General features: G+C 38.1%; 1 pseudogene; it reads right to left on the bottom strand.

Moving 5' to 3' along the window:
* Positions 1 to 4,774: 4,774 nt before the first annotated feature.
* Positions 4,775 to 5,726, bottom strand: LOC102840708 (annotated as a pseudogene).
* Between the last annotated feature and the right edge of the window lie 1,255 nt (positions 5,727 to 6,981).

Below are 6,981 nucleotides of genomic sequence, written 5' to 3'. Positions count from 1 at the left end.
AACAACTGATAGGGATTTTGGACTTTACTTGCAAACTTCTCATTTTAAAGACTGAAAAAGAAGCCTAAAGTAATCAAATTCCAGCTTTAAACAACCTTGATCATTCTTTCATAAATGCAAAATGAAACGCAAAACCTCAATTTTCAAATTATAATCTGGAATTTCTAGTCATAAAATTATATTATATTCTGTCCTCCATTTTAAAATTCCTTGTATTTTATGTTTTGTTTGTTTTATTTGTATTTTTTTCTTATATGTTAATAACTATGACAAACTTTATCAGATAAACTTTAAACAATTTTCTAGTTTTTGTTAATTTTAAGCATTAAAAATTGTTTAAAACATTAATAAATCTCTAAGGTTGCAAATATGGTAACATTGAGTTACCTCAATATCATTCTCTCTGAACATGTCTTACTTGGGTTTTGTCTTTAAAATGTAGTGGCATACGTAATACTCTAATGGGATAAGCGGAAGCATGAAGGTGAATCTGAAAATATGCACCATTTTCTTTTCAACAGTTTATTTCAAGAAGAGGGTAGAAATCATTGGAATCTATAGAGACAGTGAAGAGTTATATCATCAAAGCTTTCATAGCCCAACTACTTGTAGAAATGGCCTGCAGGAAGGGTCTAAACTTCTCTAACTTAATGAGGTGGAGAGAGACAGAGAATCACCATCAGGCCAACCTGATTCAAGTGAAGATGTCAGACAAACCTTATTTCTCTATGGAGTGTGGTGGTGATTATGTGCCATTGAGTTAGTTCTGACTCATAGCAATCTTGTACAGGATTTCCTAGGCTGTGTAGTGTTGTGGGTTAATGCGCCAGACTGCAAAGGCATTTGAACTGCAATTCGGTGGGTCAAGCTCACCAGTCACTCCTTGGAAACCCTATGCAGGGTCACTATGGGTCAGAACTGACTTGATGGCACTTAACAACAACAACAAAATCTTTGCAGGAGCAGAAAACCTCTTTTTCCTGCAGAGCAACTGGTAGATTCGAACTGCTAACCCCATGGTTAGTAGCTCAGTTCATAATCCTTATGCTACCAGGTGTCCCTCCCACTTTCTACTTTCTACTGGATTTGCTAATTCATTGCAATGACCACGCAAAACCCACAGACAATACTCAAGATTATGAGGTTTATTTGAAATTCCAAACTTCAATTAGTTGCTGCACTGCTTTACATTTTCACAATGAAAGAATTTCAATTTTTCTACATATTCACCAGCGATGACTAGTTTCCATTTTCAGATCTTATTCGTCTTTGAATTTTAAGTACCATTGACTCAGTGTTAACTCACAACAGCCTTGTATAGTACTTCCAAGGGCCAGATAGGTTTGAACTGCCAACCTTGTGTTTAGCTGTCCAGTAGTTATCCTACAGCAACACACCAGGAATACATTATCTATTCTGTTGTTAATTTTCATGAAGTTCTGACTTATACAAATCCTGTTTAGGGTTTCTGAGAAGTGGTTAGTAATCAACCTTGCTGTTAGAGGTTCAGTGTTTATCCTGTGAGAAGCCAGTATTCATTACCCAAGCTTGTGGGTATAAAATATCTGATTTGTATTTTCCTAAGGATTCACTGGACAGTAAACTAAAAGGTCAGTGGTTCAAACCCACCAACTGCTCCTCAGAAACTCTATACAGGGTTTCTATAGGTCAGACTCCTGGTATGGCACCATTTGATTGCATTCCAACCTGAGGGGCTCATTTTTATGCATTATATCTGACAATGTTTCTCTGCTATTAAAAAGGTTTTCAATGACTAAATATTCTAAAGTAATTCGTCACTCCTTCTTCCCAGTCTTTCTTTTTCTGGAGGGTCATCTGAAACTTGTCCATCATGGGTGACCTTGCTGGTATTTAAAATACTGGTGGCATGGCTTCCAGAATCATAGCAACTCACAAGCCACTGCAGTATGAAAAACTGACAGATCCCTGTTCACAAGGGAAAGGCCTTAAGTTTCTCTCCATTGAGAACGATGTAAGCTGTTGATTTTGTATATATGCTCTCAATTATGTTGAAGAATTTCCCTTAAATTCCTACTTTGTTAAGTGTTTTTAACAGGAATGGATGTTGGATTTTGTAAAATGTCTTTTCTGCATCAATCAATATGACCATGCAGTTCTTTTCCTTTTTCTTATTTATATAGTTGATTACATTGATTGTTTTTCTGATGTTAAACCATCCATTCATCCCTGGTATGAATCTTACTTGGTCATGACTTCGTATTTTTTTGATGTGCTGTTGAATTCTGTTGGCTAGGATTTTGTTGAGAATTTTTGCATCTATGTTCATAAGTGATATTGGGCTATAATTTTCTTTCTTAGTGATGTCCTTCCCTGTTTTGGTATGAAGGTTATGCTTGCTTCATTTTACAAAATCCAACATTCAGTTTTTCATACTGCTATTCAGTTTCCAAGTATTTAACTTTATTTCCTTGGTCTTCCTATTGTTGAATTCTAATTTTATGGCATTGTGGTTTGAGAAGATGCTTTGCAGTATTTTGATGTCTATAAATTTATGGAGGCTTCTTTTGTGGCCTAACACATGGTCTATTCTGGAGAATGTTCCATGTGCCCTGGAAAAGAATGTGTATTGTGTAGTTGTTGGGTTGAATGCTCTGTACACATCTATGAGGGCCTGTTGGCTGATTATGTTGTTTAGTTCCTCTGTGTATTTTTTGAGTTTCTCTCTGATTGTTCTATCCATTTTCATAAGTGGTGTATTAAAATTGTCCACTATTATTGTAGACTTGTCTATTTCTTTTTTCAAATCTATTAAATTTTGATTAATATATTTTGGAGCTCTTTCATTAGGAGCATAGATATTAATTATGGTTATGTCATCTTGTTCAATTGTCCCTTTAATCATAAGATCATATTCATCTTTTATTATTATGCTGGCTTTTGCCTTAAAGTTTATTTTATCAGAGATTAGTATTGCCACTCCTTCTCGTTTTTTTTATTGCAATTGGCTTGGTATATTTTTTTCCATCCTTTGACTTTTAGTCTGTTTTTGTATTTGTGTGTAAGGTGTATTTGTACAGTTTATAATATTTTTTTCTGAATTCCTTCTCAGGCATTTCAAAAGCCTGACCTCCTTCCAGTATGAAATATAGGTCTACCTTCATCTCTTTTGTCTCAGTCACTTTATCTTGTTTTTGGACATATGCTCATATGTCTGTTTCTGTTTTTTAGGTATATGCAGTAGTTAGCTGTGGCCTTAATACTTAGATGGGTGTGTGTTTTGGTATTTTTTATGCTTTCTGATTGCCTCCAGGTAGATGTGATCAGCAGATGTACTTTCTTTTTCACTTTTCTTATTTTTTTCTTCTTACTTTGAGTAACTCTTATAGGTGTTGGCTGCCTACCTGGTGTGTGGCAGCTGGGCTGATTCTTGCCTGGATTGTGGGATTTTATAGGGTGTGAATGTAGCTTGAATATATGACAGCAATTGCTGTCTCTTCCTGGGTAATGTAGGGCAAAAAAGAGCTCCCTAAAGGTACAGAAGGAACCAAAGAACAAAATAGCAACAGCAAAAAAGACAGATTGAATGCTGTAGTCTATAATTGCATAGAAAAGAGAAAAAATAAAATCTGTAGCCTAATATGAGTATGAATTTAATGTCCTCTTTCAGCTTCTTGCCCTCAAGGCCACGTGAGAAATTTCAAGATGCCACTGTTGGTCATTATGACATAACTCAGGATTTAATTTGGCCTGTTTTCTTTTTAGGCTGTTGTCTGCCCTACTCCATAACCCCCATTCAGAGCCTTTTCCTAGTGATAAACAATTCAGGGTCCTCTGTGGCCATTTTTCACAGCTATTTGGTTTTAGGCAGGGCCTTTCCCTTAAATTCTGAGATCTGTGCACATGCATAGTAGAACCCTTCAGGTGTGGAGTGGAGGTGTCCACTCACTCAGGAATGCCTCCGAGTCACCAGAATGGAGGTGTGCAGACGAGAGACCAATGATCAGGTACAAAAAAAAAAGAAAAAGAAAAAGAAAAAAAACGGAATGTACACACCTTTATCTCCGCAGTTCTGGCAGGTGTCAGTCCATGGTGGCTTTGATCCTTCCACATTTTGGTCTCACCCAAGATGGCTGCTTGGGAGCCCCTGAGCTCCTTGGATCTGAAAGCACTTGGTTTCTTGCTTCAACTGCAAATTCCACTGACTGTAAGCCTTCAAACTTTCTAAATATTCCCTTATATCTGATACCACCCCTGAACCTGCTTCATCTGGTATTCTATGTTGTTGTTGATGGAGATCCTCACTGCACTTCTGCCCTAACCACCATCAACCCCTGCCTTACTCTGCTTTTTGGTTTTCTAGCTCCAAGTCTTTGTACATTTCATTTTAATATTTGAGTTTGTCTTCTTGAGCCTCCCTTTGAAATTTTCTCTTCAGCTGTTTTGGCTCCTCATTTTTAGTATCTTTTTCATCTTTCTTGTCTTCTCCATATTGAAACCTTGTATATGATTGATCATCAAATATTTTCTCTTTTTCTATAAATGGAGTTTTTTGTTGTTGTTATTGTTAGTCTTTTTATTTTTTTATTTTTTGTCTGGATAGTGTATTTTATGGATGGTACATGACAAGACCGGTTTCTCTAAGCCCCTCCCTTCTCAAGGGGACTGGATGGAAACTATGAGGATGGAAGCTTCTCCATGTGTAGGGTGCTTGAGCTGGGGTAAGGACACCCAGAAGCTGAAGGCCTCTCTCTTCCTCTAGTGCTGTTGCTGGGGCGGGTGGCCCAGGGTGCTCTTATTCTTTGGAGGTCATGAGGACCATAAAATCCACCACCCTGTTTCTGTAGCCAAATTCATTGTCATACCAAGAAATGAGCTTGACAAAGTGGTCATTGAAGACAATGCCAGCCCCAGCATCAAAGATGGAAGAGTAGGTGCCACTGTTAAAGTCACAGGAGATTACCTGGTCTTCAGTGTAACCCAGGATGCCTTTTAGGGGTCCATCTGATGCCTGCTTTACCACCTTCTTGATGTCATCATATTTGGCATCTTTCTCCAGGTGACAGGTCAGGTCCATAACAGACATATTGGGAGTGGGGACATGGAAGGTCATGCCAGTAAGTTTCTCATTCAATTCAGCTATGACCTTGCCCACAGCCTGGGCAGCACTGGTAGATGCAAGGATGATGTTCTGGGCAGCCTCATGGCCATCACACCAAAGTTTCCCAGAGGGAATGGACAGTGGTCATGAGTCCCTCCATGATGACCTTGGCCAGGGGAGCCAAACAATTGGTGGTGCAGGAGGCATTGCTGACAATCTTGAGATAGTTGTCATACTTCTCATGGTTCACACCCATCACCAACATGGGGGAATTAGCAGAAGGGGTAGAAATGATTACCCTTTTGGCACCATCCTTCAAGTGAGCACCAGCCTTCCCCAAGGTTGTGAAGATACCGGTTGACTCTACAACATATTCAGCACCAGCAGCACCTCACTTGATGTTGGTGGAATCTCGCTCCTGGAAGATAGAGATGGGCTTCCCATTGATGATAAGCTCCCTCTTCTCAGCCTTGACAGTGCTATTGAATTTGCCATGGGTGAAATCATACTGGAACATGTAGACCATGTAGTTGAGGTCAATGAAGTGGCTGCTGATGGCAACAACCTCCAGGTTACCAGAGTTAACAGCAGCCCTGGTGACCAGGTGCCCAATACGGCCAAATCTGTTGACTCCAACCTTCACCATTCTGTCTTAAGGATGTGGCTGTACTGCAAGAGAAGCTGTGGCTGCCTGTTGAATGGGGAGTAGCAGAGATTGATTGTCTTTTGATACACAATATCATTTTAAAATTTGTTAAAGTCTAAGTTTTTTTTTTCTTTTGTAACTAACTTTTGTATGATCTCTAACAATAATTGTTGAAAATTGCGCATCAAAACATTAGTCCTGCATTTTACTGTAAGAGTTACATTGTCTTCATTTTTATACTTATTTCTGTCTTCCATTTTGAAATAGGTCTTTTAGCAATGGTTAAACATATGGCTATTAACTGAAGATATAGTGATTCAAATCAACCCAGAGATTCTATTGCAGAAAAACCTGAATATCTTCTCTGTAAATTATTTGTTATTGTTGTAAAGTGGCATCAATCATAGTTTGTAAAACATGATGAAGCAAATTATTTTTTGTTGGAGTATAGAAGAAAATTTAATTTTTGTGTGGTGAACTTGTATCTGCAAGTTTGCTGAATTTATTAGCTCTTGTTGTTGTTGTTGTTGTTAGGTGCCATTGATTTGGCACCAACTCATAATGATCCTATGCACTGTCCAATCTTTGTTAACCCTGAGCCTATTGCTGCTGCCACTGTGTTAATCCATCTTATTGGGGGCTTCCTCTTCTTCTCTGACTCTCCACTTAACCAAATATGATATCCATCTCCAGGAATTGGTCCCACCTAACAATAGGTTCCAAGTATGAGAGATGGAATCTGGCCACACATACTTCCAAGGACCATTCTGGATGTATTACTTCCAACAAAAGTTGCTGATAAAATTGGTTTGTTTTTTGGCAGTCTATGGTACTTTTTATGTATGAAATGTGAGAGATAAATTTTGGTCATTGTGACTTCCAAGGAGCACTCTGACTATTCTACCAACACAGATCTGTTTGTTATTTTGGCAGTCCATGATACTTTTAATAACTTCCTACAACACCATAACTCAAATTCATCAATTCTTCTATGGTTTCCTTATTCATTGTCCAACTTTCACATCATATGCAGTTATTGAAAACTCCATAGCTTTGGACAAGCACAGCTTAGTCCTCAAACTGACATCTTTGCTTTACAACACTTTAAAGTGGTCTTGTGCAGATTTGCCAAATGCAATAGGTCATTTAGTTTCTTGACTGCTGCTTCCAAGAATGTTAATGGTTGATCTAAGCAAAATGAAGTGTTTGACAACTTCAACTTTTCTGCATTTATATTGATTTTGCTTATTGATCC

Source organism: Chrysochloris asiatica, unplaced genomic scaffold (genome assembly GCF_000296735.1).
Source record: "Chrysochloris asiatica unplaced genomic scaffold, ChrAsi1.0 scaffold00068, whole genome shotgun sequence".
Classification (NCBI taxonomy): Eukaryota; Metazoa; Chordata; class Mammalia; order Afrosoricida; family Chrysochloridae; genus Chrysochloris; species Chrysochloris asiatica.
Note: the sequence above shows the minus strand (reverse complement) of the source record. Positions and strands in the feature narration are given on the sequence as shown.